A 19,243-nucleotide genomic window follows, 5' to 3' on the forward strand; every position below is an offset into this window, starting at 1 on the left:
GGAAGAAGAGCTCTCCTAAGAGACCTTTCCTCTCCCTAAAACAGTGCGCTGACACGCTCTGGTGGCTGAAGTTAGCGAGTAAATCATTGACTGTTGAAGACGCACAAAGAGGATAGACGTCCTTTTGGGGGGAAGAAATGTTTATTAATTATTATTGTTTCATGATTTATTGATTATTTTTCAGGTCAAAACAGTTTTTTATCCTCTTTCGGTAAACAAGAGGTTTATATCGACATCTTTGACTTTTGCTGATTAGTTAGAGCATTCAAAAGCAACACAAGTTGCTATTTTGACTGAAAAAGCTACTAAATGATATAAAAAGCTGATTAAATGATGTCAAAAGCTGTGTAAATGATGTAAAAAGCTGATTAAATGATCTAAATAGCTACTAAATGATGTAAAAAGCTGATTAAAGGTTGTAAAATGCTGATCAAATGATCTAAAAAGCACCTAAATAAATTAAAAATCTGATTAAATGATCTAAAAAGCACCTAAATAAATTAAAAATCTGATTAAATGATTTAAAAAGCTGATTAAATGATGTAAAAAGCACCTAAATGATTTAAAAAGCTGATTAAATGATGTAAAAAGCACCTAAATGATTTAAAAAGCTGATTAAATGATGTAAAAAGCACCTAAATGATTTAAAAAGCTGATTAAATGATGTAAAAAGCTGGCTGAATGCTTCACCCCAATAGAAAACAATGGAATGTTTAGTGTAGAGTGACTCATTACAGCTCAGATAAAGTGCAAGAAAAAAAGACAACATAGAACACAGAATACCCAAAAGAAAATAGTGCAATGAAGGAGATAAAATCAACAATACAATCAAATAGTCTGAATATAAATAGAAAATATACATAGAAAAAAAATATCTAAAAAGCATAAGGAATATAGATATATATTTAGTTTACAGAATGTGCAAGGAACAGGCACATGGGGCCATGTGACATCATCAGTAAATCTACATTTTAAAGGGTTTTCGGCCACATTTGTAGAAAAAGTGGAGGATCCCTTTAAAGTCACATGCAGCAATCATCACTAAAAACATACTTTTATAGTTTTCATTAAACTCCTTAAGAACAACAAACCCCTGTGTTTTCTGTTGTTTCATTTCTAATTTCCGGCAATAATGAGACGCTGATTTTAATCACGGTAAAGAAGTCTGTGTCACATAGAGTCAGAGGTTACGTTACGTAAGGCCTGGGTTTGTATACTTACAGTGTCTGTAGCAGTGAAAACAGCTGGAGTCTGTTTAGGCTTCGCTCAGGGCTAACTTACTTAGCAATGGAGATCAACGCCTGTCTGTTTAATGCACAGCAGCCTTAAGGCCTGCTAGTTAAGAGCTGACAGCTGGATCTGGTCCCTCTAACTTGATCATACATGCAAGGGAGCACGTACCCACTGATCCACGCACATTGAACGCCATTTATCTCGCCTTCGTGTCCGTCACTTATCAGCTCTGTGGTGCGTGTGCACGCTTAGCCTCGAGCCCTGGTCTACACGTCTGGATCCCTGCCTCTAGATAACAGAGTGCACGACGGGGCAGCATTGATTCTCAGGACACAAGTCTGCACCAGTCAAATGCATTCAACCAGATATAGGCAACTGCCGGCCCGGGGGCCACATGCGGCCCTCGGTCTGATTTTGTGCAGCCTTCAAAGTTAATGGGCAAGATTACTCTAAAACAGGGGTGGACGCCATCTGGCATACCGGGCATCATCCCAGTGTTCCGTCAACCCAAAGTGTGCCCAGAACGTTTTTTTTTTTGACGATTGAGTGGAGGCAGGCGGTGACAAATGGCCAAAAATGGTCCAAAAGTGGCAAGAAAAGATTGAAAAGTGACTAAAATGGGCCAAAAACAGTCAGAGTGGTCAAAAAATGGGCAAATAAAAAGGAACCAGGTGGTATGTAAAGGCAAATTGTAGCTTAATTGGACAAAATGTGGCAAACAATCGTGAAAAAAGACAAAAGTGGAACAGAAAAAGGCAAAATGGAAACAAGTGATTTTTATTGGGAAAAAGTTAGTTTATTTGGATGAAAAGTGGACAAAAAATAAATGAAGGACGAAAACTTGCGAGAACTTGCAAAAATGAACAAAAAATATGCGCAAAAAACACAAAACAAAAACTAAAATACACTAGGCAAGACCTGTATTTGCAAGGCAAATATGTATTTGGCAATTGAAAATTGGAAAACATCCCAACCTGTATTTGTTAACAAGTTTGTTCTTTTTACTAATTTAATTGAAAATAATAATCCAGGAAAAACAGAAGGCTGACCTTGAACTTAAATATGACCTTGCACGAAGGTCAAGATGTACAAAAAGACAGAAAAGCACAAGATGACACAAATGAATAAATGAAAAATATTCCATAAAGGAGGGTTAACAAACTCTGAGTCTATCCATAAACTCTGGGTCAACATACCCCATGATGGGAAACTCTGGGTATCTGATTCCATTACAGCTGGTATGAAGTGGGTCAATCAACCCTGAGTATGTAAACCTTGGGTTACTGACGTGCACGCGCGCGATAAAAAGCCATCATCAATAGATCGAAGATGACTCGAGCTGCCATGACAACCACCCGGAAAATAGTGATTTATTCACCGTAACGGGTGAAATAAGCTGGTGTTTGAGGAATATGAGTCTGTTCCAAAGGTGCGTTCAGTCTTCAGTGACTATAGTGGCTTACATCATCCGTAATTAGTCACACTTTTCGGTCGCTTCATCATTTTATTGCTTCAGTGACGTGACGAGCGGTGAATAATATGAATAAAATGTGTCTGAGGAGACGTGTCAGCAGCATAGAATGTCTGCATAGAGAGTCCTCCTGTTACACTGGATATAAAGACAATAAATGTCGCTTGATATCACATCATTTATATTGATTTTTAATGTAATATTGTCGCCAGTGGGACGCGAACCCGCAACCCATTGCTTCCAAGAGCAGTGTCACCACTCACTGCTCCATCATATCTTCAAAGATGAGTGAATTACAGAGCTTTAAAAGTGGATTCATTTAAATGATCATCTCCTCCTTTATATTATCCACAGGTTTGTATTTAAAGAACTTTACTACAGACGTCAGTAGATGTTTTAATGCAGATCAACCTCAACCTAATCATCTACAATGTTATAAAGAAAACTACTGTTTGCACACACACAAAAAAAAAAGTAAAGCAACACAACATTAGTAATGATGTGAACAGGTCTGTGGTGTGTCATGTTACTAATGTGTTTCAGAGAAAAGTGTTAAGATTCATTAAAGTGTTCAGGTGGGCGGAGCCAGGTAGAAACCCAGGGTTTCTTTGATAAATGGTAAATGGACTTGATTTTATATAGCGCTTTATCACCACACTGAAGCGCTTTACATATCAGCTCATTCACCCAATCACTCTCACATTCACACAACAGTGGGACAGGACTGCCATGCAAGGCGCTAGTCGACCACTGGGATCGAACCCCCAACCTCTCGATCAGAAGACGACCCACTACCACCTGAGCCACGGTCGCCCTGATAATACCTGCCAGCGACCACGGACAATGTTGCCATGGTAACATACTCAGAGAAGAACATACCTCGCGTTTAGGAATGAGATACTCAGTTTCCCTCATTTGAGCCTGAACATACTCAGAGTTTGAACATAACCTGCTTTATGGAACAACCCTCGGTTAAGTCCTCATTCTAAACAATGACATGAATGTTGATAATTTGTTCCTCAGATAAAAAAAAAATGATGAAAGTTGCTCATTTCTAAATTCAGCTGTCTACAAATGTCCGTCATGTACTGAATAATGGTGGTGATATGTCTCCTCTTTGTTAATTAAACATTGAGGATGAAAATTCTAAATCACAAATCATAAAAACACAACTGCAAACGTCTCAAAAACTATTTGTTTTTCATGTGAACGATCACAGGAATCAGCGTCGTTCATTAGAGCCAAACCAGCATGGGCGACCGTCACACTCACTGCTTTCTGTGTCACAGCAGATTGAATTTAGCTGGCTGTTCTGATCTGGTTCATGTGTAAATAATCAGATTAAGGTTTGTGAGTCCTGACCATCACGTCGTGCTGAAACACTCTATTTCTGTTCTAAAACTGTGCTGATGTGCTGCTTCATAATGTGTATACGTATATCCTTGTTTTAAACAGCAAAAATCATTTATGTGGAAATACTTATATCAATTTCATGGCTAATAATGGCCGATAATATCGATGCGCCAATAACATCATCGCCCATCTCTAAAAATAACATACAGTCAGTGATAAACCGCTCACTTGTCACTCATTTAAAAATCAATCATATTTTTCATTGATCATTTGTAATCAGAAATAGTTTATGAAGACAAAACTCTTTGGATGATAATGATTGTACCGACATCATTTTTGTTCATATGATGTTATTAAGTTTGTTAATTTTATTTGGACAAAAAAAGTCACATTTTGGTGGGAGAAAATACATGTTTAATTGGACAAAAACTATTGTTTTGCTTGGACAAAAAGTCACATTTTGCGTGAAGAAAAAGTCACTTTTTGCTTTGACAAAAATACACATTTTCCTTTGACAAAAATATTAATTGGCAAAAAAGGAAATTTTGCTCAGGCAAAAAGTTACATTTTGCTCTGAGAAAAAAAAATCACGTTATGCTTTGACAAAAATACACATTTGCTTGGCGAAAAAGGCCAAATTTCGCCCGAGCAAAAAGTGAATTTTGCTTGGACATACTGTATATACACGTTTGCTTGGACAAAAAGTTATATTTTGCTTGGGAAAAAATACATGTTTAATTCGCATTTTGCTCGAAGAAAAAGTCACATTTTACGTTGACTAAAATACACGTTTGCTTGGTGAAAAAGTACAATTTTGCTCAGGCAAAAAGTTACATTTTGCTTGAACAAAAAGTAAAATTTTGCCATATAAAAAAGTAAATTTTGCTTGCACAAAAGTATCTGCTCAACAGTGACTGTAGGACTCCAAGAGTTTATTTATTCATCTTTTAAACCTCCTCCACTACTTTGCCACAGAAATATAATCCTTAATGTTCATGTTTGATGACCTCTGACCTCCTTCGCCCTCAGGAGTTTTAATGTAGAGACTAAAATATGAGAAAGAGCGACGTCCTCATGCAGAGGTCGTTTCCTCCAGTAGTTTTAAATCTAATCTGACACTTGAGGCAGTTGATGCTTCGTTGACTGTGTAAGGCTAAATCAATGCACCAACCATCTCCCTTTATCTCCACAGCAGAGGCTGCAATGATATTATTTATTATTTATTATCTATCTACATGCACCGTGTTAGGGTTGCAAACTCTATAACAATAAGATGGGTCAATAAATCTTTTAGTAACACTGAAAATTCCTGTATTAGTGCACGTTTAATAAAAATAAATAAATTGTTACCTTATAATACAGTGATGACCAACTAACATCACCTGCAAAAAAAAATAAAATAAAATAAAATAAAAATCTCCCAATAAATCAAAGAAAAACTTTAAAAAAATAGGTAAAATGAAATTACAGTTATTGGGAAAAAATGAAGAGAAGAAAGTATAAACAATCTAACCTTTATTAGTAGTTTTTAAAGGTTAAAAACATAACTTTCAGAGTTAGGAAGAGAAACCACAATAAATGTTTTTTTTTTTTAGGTTTTTGTTGCTTTTTGTTGGCGACCCACTAAAAAATGAGTCTCTGACCCATTTTGGGCCCTGACTCACAAGTTGAGAACCTCTGTTTGAAAACTTATTGTTTCTCTCTAAAGCTATGGTTCCCAAACAGGGTTCTTGTTAATGAATGAAACAGGATTATTTAATGCTGCAGAGGTCATTTTATCACATTTCTGACAATAGGAGACAATAATTAGCTACATTTTACAGAGGAGACTGTATTTACTAATGAAGTAAGTGCATTGTATTAAAAAAAAAAAAAAAAAAAAACCTAAATCCACTTTAAATTACACATATTGCTTTAAACAGTCTGTTGCAATGAACTTACACAATATGTGTCAAACCCAAGGCACAGGGACCAAATCTAGCCCTTTAGAGCATCCAACACGGCCCACAGGAGAAAAGTAAAAATGACAGGGAAAACATGAATTATTAAAAAAACAAAACTCTCACTCAATCCTTCAATTCTACACAAATTATGACATGTTTCCCTTAATTGAAGAGAAATTTGTCACAAAATCGAGTAAATTTACAGTGATAAACCTGTTGTGACTGATATCTGCCACTTATCACTTGGATATTGTCGGTTTCTTACATATTTAGTATTTTATGTATATGTAGAAGTGCAAACAAAGGCTCAATAATGTTGAAATTACTCATTTTCCTACATAAAATTTGTGGCCCAATTAAAATCAAACTGCATTTTATTTGGCTCCTGAACTAAAATGAGTTTGAAATGTTTCTTTTCTGCTCTCCAGATGCAGAAATGCTCCCCAGCAATCATTGCAAAACACACACATTATATATATATATATATATATATATATATAAAAGGTTACATTTCATACTTTATTAACTGTCCTGTGACAGTTTTACGTGTGGAGAGATACATCGGGTCATAAACACCAACAGCACAAAGAAAAGGGCCTTAATTTTCCCCCTTAAACCCACTTTGTAAACAGCCTCCATTATCACTTCTTTCCTCTGACATCACTGCTTTGGAAATGAGATTATAGTGAACGTGATGCACAGTTTAAGAGTCTTTGGGGAACACAGTGTGCAGCATGGGAACAAATCCATTTATTGGTCTTTACTCTTAAGGTTAAAGTAAGCTTTATGAAATAAAACATCTGGGGAGTGGGTTGCCAGATGCCTTCAAGAAACTTTTTTTTTTTTAACAATTTGAGCCTGTTTTTGCTTATTTTTACCCCTTTTCTGCAAAAACACCAAGCTTGCCATATTTTTAACCTATTTTCATCACTTTTTCTTGCCATATTTCTTCTCCTTTTATTGCATTTTTACCTTTTGTTTGGGTTCAAACAAAATGTGCTCTGTCCTGAGATGTTTACCACAAAATAAAAGCTGTAATTCTGAACTTTTGTCTTATATTCATGTTTTGGTCTGAAACCCAAATGTCTTCAGTAAACGACAACAATCAAGGTATTGACTTTACTGTTCTAATACTTTTAGAGGGACTGTTTATCTCCAGCAGCTCTCAGATTGAACAGGATGTGGGATATTTGTAGTTTTGACCTCAATCTGAAATCACAGCGTTGTATGATTTTCACTTCCTCACGTAATTTCTCCAATGAGATGCATGTGGTCAGACGTCAGTAGGTCACACATGGATTAACTGATGAGAAGCAGGTGTAGAGTTGCTAACATCTGTTTTAAAAAGCATTTAAAAAAAAAAAACCTTTACGTAAATATTCACAATTAATTAGACATTGTAATGAATTAATCTCAATTATTGGCATAACAATATTTGACACACATTTTTCAATTTGAATGTACTTTGTATTATGACGGACGGAATCAATGAAGACAATAAATGAGCTGTTTATCATTTTCATTTCAACATAGGGCTGGGCGATATGGCCTGAAAATAAAATCTCAGAATCTCTCACAAAAAAAACAATATATTAAGATTTTTCCAGATTCCCCTCCCCCGTACTTTTTAAATAAAACTAAAAGTACAAATGACAGCGACGTGTCAAAACAAGTTTTATCAACCTCACAAAATGAACCCCTATTTACCTCCTGGAATTTAAAGTGTCAACTGTACTTTTGTTAAAAAAACATAATAGCTGCTCCATTTTCTAACACATTAACAATTAATTCTATTTCTATTAATATAGATTTATAGTATACAATAGTAGAATAATAATCTATTTATACATATTATTCTATTCTTTAAAGCAGGGGTTCTCATCTGGTCTCACCCTGGGACCCACATTTTTCTACGGTCATTAAATCACGACCCATTTTTTTTATTTTAGAATTCAACCAGATCAATTTTGTTTTTCAAAAATAGCTGTTGAAAACACACACACACACACACACACACACACACACACACACACACACACACACACACACACACACACACACACACACACACACACACACACATATCTATATATTTTTCCTTGCAACATGCATTTTACAGCATGCTTGTCAAAAGAAAAGGTTCTTTTTAAAATGAAAGACAAGTCCAACATGAGAGACAATAAGTATTTGTTCATTTTTGACCAGCTGTCCACGACCCACCTAGTACAGGTCTGCGACCCACTTTTGGGTCCCGACCCACCAGTTGAGAATCACTGCTTTAAAGAACTATCACTAACAAATAACTTTTTGTATTAAAATAAAACAAAACAAAAAAAACAGCACCTATTATTACAGACTTCTCCTGTTTCTTGTGTTGTGGTCTGTGCATCAGTATTATGGGGTATACCGGGAACTGGTGCAAATAGAAAGGTTCCACACAGTTTAAAATGCAAAGAAGAAGAAAAAAGTAACTTAACTCTTGTTTTTTTTTTAAAATTAATTAATCACAATTAACACAATAAAGTCCCAGCCCTAATACATATACCTTATTATAAAACAAAATTTTTTTATCAACTAACATCACCTTCAAACTACACAGCCACACAGAAAAAAACAACAACTTTAATAACAATAAATGAAAAATAATCAGTCGTTTTTAGCTGAGACAATACAGAATATCACAGCAGTTATGGGAAAATAAATACAATGAAATACATTGATTGTATAAGAAATAGAGCAAATAAGTGTTGTTTAAATGTTTTTAATAATAATCTAATTCCAAATAAATTAATCCAAAAATGCACTTTTAAAAACAATTAAATAATCATCTACAATCTAACTTTTATTATTAGTTTTTAAAACAGAAGCTTTCAGTGAGAAAAAACAAGTTTAATACCAATACATGAAAAAATAATCAACAGTTTTTAGCTGAAATAATGTAAAATATCACAGCAGTTATAGGGAAAATAAACAAAATTAATTCATTATATAAAAAAACAACAAAAAAAAACGAAACAAAAAAAACAATCTAATTCCAATTAAATTAATCCAAAAATTCACTTTAAAAATAATACAACAAATATCTACAATCTAACTTTCATTAATAGTTAATAAAACTGAAACTTTCAGTGATAATTCATAACAGGAAAATTGTCTAAATACTAAATTCAGGCTGATATCTTTCTTCTCTCCCAGTTTATTTTAGATTTTCACCTTTAATAAACTCTGTCCTTACATCACTCTGTCCTCACTGGCTCTAACGCTCATGTTTTGGGCTAATAACGTGGTTTGCAGCTTTGAAGAGGGTGAGATCTGGATCAACAAGTGGAAATGTGAGCATCGCCTCCTGCCAGGAAAAAAAACAGTCATCACCAAGGAAACGCATCACAGAGCTGGGCTGGTGATGCTCGTTATTAGAGAATAAAGTGAATGTGGCTCAAAAACCATGGCTCTCAGCTCTCCTCCAATCAGCTCACTGCGTGCAAAACAAATTAATTATATATTACACACCTTTTATGCAAACACAACGTGCAGCTGGACTTTGGACTTTGTAAAGCAAGAAAACATAGTGAGACACACGTGACAGACAAAACAACTTAAAATAGGAAACATTACAGTTTCAATTAAAAAATTAAAAATGACCAGAATAACAAAAAGCAGCTAAAAAACCCAAATAAAAAGCGTTTTTTTGAACCAGTCCCTTAATGAGGGATGGAACTGAAATGCCATAAAGCAAATGCCTGAAATCTTTCAAATGTCCTTATTAGTAGATCTAACAAACAAAACGCCATCTTGAAATCACGCGACTGATGATGTCACACGGCCCCATTGCCTGTAAACATCCCATTGTTTTCTATTGTAGTAAAACATTTAGCAGATTTTTAGATCATTTAGCAGATTTTTAGATCATTTAGCAGAATGTTTCAGTCAAAATGTCAACTTGTGCTGCTGTTGGTTGCTCTAAATAATCAGGAAAAGTTAAATATGTCGATGTAAACCTTTTTTGTTTTACAGAAAGACGATAAAAAAAGGTTGTGAACGGAAAAATCATCTGTGGTTTTGGTAGTAGACAATGAAGCAGAGAAGAAGAGCTCGCCTAAGAGACCTTTACTCTCCCTAAAACAGTGCTCTGACATGCTCTGGTGGCTGAAGTTAGCGAGTAAATCACAAACCCTGAGAATAGAAGTCCTTTTGGGTCTTTCCTTACGTTTCAAAAAACTCCCAGGAATAATCTACACAATATGCAACCCACAATATGATTTACTGTTTTCTATAACTTTGCATGGACTGGTCAATGATGTGATCAATAAGTAATGACCACATGATCATATAATTTTAATTGGTTTTAGTATATTCTATTATAATATTTAGTACTTATATATTTCATATATTTTCATACATAGTCATATAAACATGTCTCAAATTACCTTTATTATCACCATTAACTAAGACCCTAAATTAAATATGTTAATCATAATAAAGATACTTGGTATCGTCCATTTTAGCACATCGGCATCAGGTGCTTCCAGCTTTTCCAGGAAGTGAAATGAACAGAAATTAAAGCTAATCTGAATTTGTGAAACAACAAATTAAACGTTACATTTCTGTACTCAAAACCAAATGGTTTTAAAAATGACATTCGATAAAGCTGCAAATGTAATCAATTTGTCATTTATTTATTTGTGTTTTAAATCAAAACGTTCATTTGACACATTTAGAAAAAAGCAGAAAAATGAAATGAAAACCGCAGAAAATTACACAAAGACTAAAAATAAAAGAAAATACACAAAACTTCAACATAAAAAAGACAAAATGTTTAAATAAATGAACAAAATCACAAAACAATAATAAATATATAAAACTACTACCTTTTTTTTGTTCAAATTAAATTGAGTTAGATTTGACATGAATTTTTTTCAATTAAACTGTAATAATTTAAGGAATGTGTCATTTATTTATCCAAGTTTTTCCAACATTGGTTCAGAACTTCAGATGTGACATGAAATAAACACCAAAACCATCTTTGTCAGTGAAGACCTTTCATTTCCTCTCTGATGTGTGAAAAACCAGCAACAGTGTTTGGTGTGAGGTCATGATGTGTTCCTCTGATGGAGCTCCTAAAAAGACCAGATGCAGGAGGTGGAACATGGAAATTAGATCATTTCCTCTGGTCAGGACGCTGGCTGCTCCTGCTGCTGCTGCTGCTGCTGCTCCTGCTGCTCCTGCTCCTCCTGCTGCTGCACCTGCACCTCCTGCTGCTCCTGCTCCTCCTGCTGCTCCTCCTGCTGTTGTGCAACTTTCTCCAAACTGTGCTTTCAGCCACTGAGGAAAAAGCTCTTTGTTCAAGAGCTGCAAATGTTCTCAGATCTTTATTCTGAATGGATTATATTTTCCCCAAATGTTGCAAAAAAAAAGAACTTTTTTTTTTTTTTTTAAAGAAAAGACATGCACATAGCAGCGCTAATGGGTTTAGATTTCTGTCTTTATTATTCAATAAAAACTTTATTAAAATTAAAAAAGTTTTTAAATTTTTGGCACCCAAAGTGATAATTTTTGGGATTGAATAATAATACAGGGCAATTTTGTGCACATAATTCACTTAAAATAAAAAATAAATAAATTAAAAAACACAAAATAACTTTTATAATAAAATCAATATTTGAAACCCAAATATGGCATTTAAACATTTTTTTGTATGATGAAAAAGTTTTGATTGACATGGTGGTTGCTAATCTTTCTGGGGTCTATTATAAAACAAAAAAATTAAAAAAAATCTAAATTCTACTACACGTAAAAACAGATAAAAATCAAGACAGAATCATTACATAAGAATTTACATCAAGGCACATTTTCATTACACCAACAAATATATTAAAAATACATGATTTATACATTAGGATTGGCAAAAAAATATGATTTTAAAGCAGTTTTAAATATGCGTGAAGTCATCAGGTCCCCAAGCAATTTGTTCCATAATTTAAAAGCTCTAAAAAAAAGTCAAAAAAACCCTACAAATAATCTGACCTAATACAGAAAAGTTGACTCTAATAATCCACAACTTTTAGATAAAATAAAATGCATTAAAATGCCATTTATTGGGCATCGATATTTGCATTCAAACCCTTTTTTCTTTAATTAAAAATGTTTTCTTTTTGATTGAACTGAAGTTTTTAGATTTAAAATATGTATAGTTTTGATTAAATAAACACAAATATATCTCTATATACTGTACCTCCTAAACTCTGTTTTCTTGTATCCAAATCTGGCAACCACCGGCAAAAATGTTCATTGTTGTTAAACAACTGTTGTTACGGTTTATTTATAGTCATGTTTAATTATGAATAACTTCTGACATTTTGTCCCATTTAAAAAAATAAAAAATAAAACCTATATTTTATTGGCTTAAACTACAATGATGAACTAATAATGCTTTGCCATATGTATTTGTATATATATATGTGTATATATATATATATATATATATATATAGATGTGCCAATAATAAAATATGGTTTATATGGAAATCAATATTTGAAACCCAAACATGACATTTTAACACTTTTTAAGTTCATTTTTCAATTATTTGAGGCTGTATATTTTGCCAATGAATAATACAAATTTTAGAAAACATTTTTTTTTAAATGGGCATCATTATTTGCATTTAAACACTTTATTTTTTAATTGGAAATGTTTTCTTTTTGATTCTGGCAATTTGGCAATTACTTGCAAAAATGTTCATTGTTGGTAAACGGCTGTTGTTACGGTTTATTTTTAATAAAGTATTACAAGTACATTATATCCTTAATTTGCTCCTCTTTAATGACATCTTCCCTTTAACTTACATAAAGCAGCTACTACAATGATGAACTATTAAAGGTTTGCCATATGTTCTAACAGGAACCTTTAAATGTCAACCATTATTTCCAGTGGACACCAGTAGAACTGAAACAGGGTCTAGACTTTCCCACCCATTAAAAACTGTGTGTACGCTTTCAGACAGAAATGGGAACATCCTGTGGTGATGGCGCTGCCTTCCTAAAGGTCGCACCCACTTACTTTATTCTGCTTCCTTTTTTTGTTTGGGATCAGCAGCTTGACTATATTTGTGCTTTTCTGCGTTCCTAAAATATTTGCCTTTGTCTTTCAAAGAATGACGGGATATTTTGAAACCAATTAGCCAGCGTAGCATGGTCAGCATCACCAAAACAAACCTTTAATCACACAATTACAGCTAATTCAAGCTTACATGCACACAAACAATTATCTATTATGCATTATCTTATTATTATGATGAAATGTTCTATTCTCAGAAGGTTAAAAAAATCAGTTTCTGAGCTTGTCAGAGTTTATAGATGCATCTTTTTAACTTTTTCTCATAAAATGTTTGATAAATTCAGTTTCTTTGTCCTTTTTTTTGTCAGTCACACATCTGAGTCATAAAAACACCTTTACTTCACGCTGGCATCAGTTCGATGTGGAAGAAATTGCTAGTTTCTCGTCGCATACGTTACCTCAAAGCACATGTGTCAAACTTGAGGCCCGGGAGCCAAATCTGGCCCTTTAGAGCCTCTGATTCGGCTCGCAACAGACAGTGAAAATTAATCAAAATCCAGTAATTTTTCTCATATTATTCCACAAAATCTCCCCAAATTAAATAATTGGTCAAAAAAAAAAATCAATAAATAAAGGACATTGTCTGACAAGTGTCTGTCACTTATTGCTTGGATATTGTTGATGCCGTCCATACTTTGTCTAATTTATAACTGGAAGCGCAAACTTGGGCACATTAATGTTGAAATCGTTTATCCGTCTAATATCTGTCCATATTTGGTCCCTGAACTAAAATGAGTTTGACACCCCGAGTTTAAAGGGTACGACAATATTGTGGGTTCACTTACAATATTCTGTTAAGCAATTGGTGAAAATGACCTACTCAACTTCTCAACATTTACGATGCAATTGGCCAAAATTCTGTGGGATAATTAGTGAGAATTGTCCAGGTTTTAGAATAAAAAAGGAAAAATGTGATTAAATATTACTGCAATTAATCTAGTAGTTACTACAAGATATAAAGTATTTTTTGTGGTGTTTGGAATTTGGGAATTTGGATGGAAGCAACTTACTGAATATGGTTTTTACAAAAAGTTGTGTTTTTGGTGTAATTTTTACTTTGACCAGAATCTTCCTGCGAGCCAGACGAGAGACACTGGTTTGACACATGTAACATACAATATAATACTAAGTTATCAAAAGTCATCAACCAGGACTAAAAAAAAAGCTTAAAATCACACCCTTTTCAAAATAAAAGCATCTCTTTTTGTCTTCCATTAGTTTTTTTTTGTTTTTTTTTTGTAAATAAGACTTGTTTTGAAATTAACCAGAAGTTTGGTCAGTAGCACAATGGAGGGTCTCCAAAAAATGTCTGAAATGTCGGCATGAAATGTGTTTCCGTGAGTTTTATGGATGAAATGAGCACATGTTGATATTCTACTTGGTCACTTTCTCACTTCAAATGTTTTCAGAACTTTCAAAGTAAAGGTGGAGAATCAACAGAGATATTTAAATCCGTGTATCATTCGTTCATTTGTTTTGTCATTATGTAACAAAAACATGAAAAACAAAAAATTTGTTTCCGAAACCAAAATGAAAAAAAAAACGCCTTGTTTTTCAAATTCAAGGTCTTTCGCTTCGGTACAGAAAACGAAAAACGGAAAACGAACACCTTTATTCATTTCTCCTTTACCGATTTGCCAAAGTACGTGACCCGGAAGTGAAGGGTTACACATTCCGAGATATCTTTAGCTCTGCAACACTTTAGAGTTTCTAAATCTTCTGAAATGTCCGTGAGGAGGTTCTGTGCCCAACACCAGCTAAAGCAAAAAGGACATGTTTCGGAAACAGTGATCTTGTAATGCCGAACTGCCGTTAGCATAGCCGTTAGCGTTGGATGAGAGTACACTTCCGGGTCACGTACTTCGGCAAATCGGTCATGGAGAAAACGGATAAAAGTGTTAGTTTTCCGTTTTTCCGTTTTTCGTTTTCTGTACCAAAGCAAAAGAGCTTGAATTTGAAAACAAGGTGTTTTCTGTTTTTTTCATTTTGGTTTTGGAAACAAATATCAAATGAGTGTTTTTTTTCATTTTTCATGTTTTTGTTACATAATGAAAAACGAATGAACGAATGATACACGGATTTATTTAGCCTCAGTGTGATTCAGGTTTTTGTTGTTCGAAAGGTTCCAAATGCATCTTGGGAAACTTGGAAATATACTTCAGTGGGAACGCTCACCATCCCAATCATACTAACAGTATATAGTAGACATTATAGTTGTAGTGCATAGTACGGAGTGTGACATTTACAACACAGGCAATGACTTCACGTCAGTCTGATCTGAACATGGCTGCTCTCCATGGATTGTATTTTAAAGTATAAAATCCGGCAAAAAAGTACGTCAAATGTCTTTTTGAAAATAAATAAATAATGAGTATTTTGTTTAGGTAATGCATTGAACACATTTAACTCCACTGCTGTCTGAATTCATTGTTGGTAATTATCTAACGACGTGCGTGTGTCCTGCACCTTTTGGATCAGGACGACCCCACGTTTGTTTCTAATGGTCGAACCGTGACTGATGAAATGCGCCGTGACTAACACAGAAACACGTGTGGGGAAAGATACCATTACAGCTCTGGAGCACGTAGACGGAAAAACATCCAACTTTAGCCTGAGGTGGCAACGGTGTAGAGTCACTCCTCTGAATCACTTCTCCTGTATACCAGTAAAGATTTCTTTGTTATTTGGGTCAAGGATTCATTTGGGGAAAGATTATACATTTTCCCCATAACAGGCAGCAGAATATCCTTTTTAATTCCCTTTATCTAAATCTGACTGGAATTTGGTGGTTTAGATGTCCGTTTGCTTGGGAGCACAGTTTCCAAACTGGGCAACAACAAACTTATTTTGTTTTCCTAATCAGTGTGCTGACTATTTTTGGGCTGTTTTTCTCTCAGTAGCATTGATCGCTTGTTAAAACAGGATTGAATGATATAAAACTCCCTAATCATTCACCGCAGGCTGAAAATGGCACTTTTTCTCTCCGTGTTTTCAGCCCGACTCTACCCAGTTATACTGGGTTGTGCTATAAGGTAGTATCTTCAAATGCTATTACTTCTGATTAAAAAAAAAAATAAAAAAAATAACACTTTTCAAGGTAAATGTGCTCATTTTACACCACTGTAAAGGCAACAACACAACACATGAATTAACAATGATAATGCACATTATGATAAAACTGGTTACTTAGTTGTATAGCATTCAAATGTCAAGTGTACCCACTTTAATTGTCTTTAGGTTGACTTTACAAGAGTCTAAAAGTATTTCAAACTGAATCTGTATTTCATCTAAATGAAATGAGTTGTTCTCATCCACGACTGACACCAGCGTGTCCCCCAAAAATACTCTGTAAAAGTGACATTTCTGGTGTTCCAAAGCAAACAGCTGATGTTGATTTTGTACCAAATACCATCAAAATGTCATGTTTAGCAGGTTGACTTTATTGTTATACTGTATAATGGGGAACACCTTAAACCAGGGGTGTCCAATTCCGGTCCTCGAGGGCCACTATCCAGCATGTTTTAGATGTTTCCCTCTTCCAACACACCTGATTCAAATGATCAACTCCTCATCCAGCTCTGCAGAAGCCTGATTATGATCCTAATCTTTTTCTCCTCAGATGACCAAAAAGAAACAGTACATTAACGTCAAGCTGCTGCTTCAAAACTACAATCCAAAGAAAATGAGTTCTTATTATGTGGTGTTCTATGTTGTAGCTGAAAAGAAAATGTTTGTGTTCGCCCCTAACCAATCAGAACCCTTCACAACACCACGGACCTAAAGCAGAATTCAATAAAGGCGATTAAACATGTTTTCCATGTAAAGCTCAATTCAGAATTACTATTTCTATGTAAACACTATTTAAGTCTGAATAACTAATTCCAAATTAAGAAAAAAATCCATGTAACCATTGACGATGAAATGCAGAATACTTTTCTGAAGTTCAAGTCACATAAGCGCTGATCAACAAACCCATTGTTTATGTTGGTGTCAAAAACAATTTCAACCTTGAACATTTGTTTGTGAGTAAATTCTCCCATTTTTCAAAGCAAAAACGTTTGATTTATTGATCAAAGCAGCCTACGCTCTTTATCTGTGTTAGAGGTGATGGTTCACAGCTTTAAGATAAGACATGTAGTAAACCCGATATCTCTCTATTAAAAACACAAAGTTTCCGAGGTCACAGTTGCGTGTGCAGAGCTTCTGTAAACAGTTTGTATTGTACTGTATTCTGCTCTATTACACCGACCTCCTTCAGGGACCAAAGGCATCTGACCTTTTCCTCCTCCTCCTCCTTCTGGGGACCGTTTTACGCAGACCTCAGACACTGTTTGTTTTGGCAGCCTTGGTTTCTCGGCAACATCTGTTTCCGCTGGGTTTTTGCACTCGACCCCAACGCTTTGTACGCTTGGAAGGAAACGCTGTTCTTCATAGAAACCCATTTCATTACCAGAGGAAATGTAATAAAAAGGTCATTAAATGTATAGTTTAATCTGTTTATTTACCCACATTGGGACCCTAGCTGCCTCCCACTGTGGGTGGTGGGTCCACGTTGGGGACGGGTCCATGTCACCAGTTCAGGCTTGGCCCGACCCCACAGGCGACAAAATGTATCTATCTATCTATCTATCTATCTATCTATCTATCTATCTATCTATCTATCTATCTGCTCCAATTTCAGTTTTATAGTTTCCAAGGATGAATGTTTGTTATGAGGCTTTTATTTTGAAATCAGGACCAGTTCCTGTCACTTTATGAAAACTGACATTCTAAGTCTCCTCAAGTATCACCGAACAGGTTAATTGGATACTGAAGTCCACTCTGGGATGGAGATTATTATTTGTTGTTTTTACTATTTTTCTTTGTAACTTTGGTACATTTCTCGAATCGTCCTCAACATTTTGCACAACAGTAAGAGTAGGGTTGGGCATCTTTTGGATTTTAACGATTCCGATTCTCATTTTTGCTTCATGTTCTAAACAATTCTCGATTACGATTCTTTGAGTTGTGCAGGTAAACAGGTCACAGATTTTACAGGATATTTTTTTCATTTGAAAAAGCCTTTACACAGGCCATTTTTATTAGTTCACTTAGTTGATACAGTTTAATTTGGTTGCTGTACTGTAACTAGGGTATTCAATTACAAAGGTCTCCAACTGTAACTGTAAAAGTGAAACTTGCTGAAATAACTCTACAAACAAGTTGGCAGCAGTCTAAAAAACAAAAAGCTGCAGCCCAGGTAGATGTGAAACTAAATAAAACAAACTCATACCCTGGAGCAGTCGTGAAAAATCAATCAACAGTTCTTGTTGAGGAAGATTATTATTATTGTGGCTCAAAGTTGAAAAATCTAAACTTTTTAAAACAACTTCAAGCAATAACTCTCCCGGCCGTCACTGTCTCTGAAGCCGAGGCCGCAGCCCCTCTCCCGCTACAGTGAGACGGCTGCAGCGGAGGCCTGTACTACACTTCCTCAATTGACCGGGGAAAATTTAAAGCTGTTAACTTCTTCAGTAAGCTTACATTCTGGGTGAACTCATCCTTTAGGAACTCCGCAATTGATTATTTAAACCGGAAAAGTGGCGCTGTCTATGATACGGCCAGAGAAGATCAGCCCTCTCTCTCCTTTGTCAGTGGCTCCGCAGAGACAAACACACAAACACACACACACACACACACACACATACTGAGTCTGTTCCCTGGTCGTCATGCCACTGGAGCGATAAAGTTATGAAGTGACCAAAAAGCACCACTATATTGAAGTGAATGCAGCTGCTACAGTCGCGTTCGGTGTGAACGCACCTTTATACAAACCCTGCGTAAACAAACAAAGCAAGCAGGGCGGAGTAATACAAACCGCAGAAACATGTTAGTGCGGGCATTTAGGAACTGAAAAGATTAATCAAAACTCAAACATCTTCATAATGGTTCCGGAACCAGACGTTAGGAACCGGTTCCTATTTGGATCTTTCAGATCTCGCTTGATAACATCTTTAAATCTTAGTGTTGGTCTAGCAGTATGACGGGTTCCTTCTTGTAATACTCCGTGAAGGAAATGACGTGGGAGGTGGTGTTTTGGCATTTGATTGATATGGCCAGCCCAGCGTAGCCGGACAAACCTCAGTCTTGA

This window comes from Gouania willdenowi, chromosome 4 (genome assembly GCF_900634775.1).
Source record: "Gouania willdenowi chromosome 4, fGouWil2.1, whole genome shotgun sequence".
NCBI classification, from domain to species: domain Eukaryota; kingdom Metazoa; phylum Chordata; class Actinopteri; order Blenniiformes; family Gobiesocidae; genus Gouania; species Gouania willdenowi.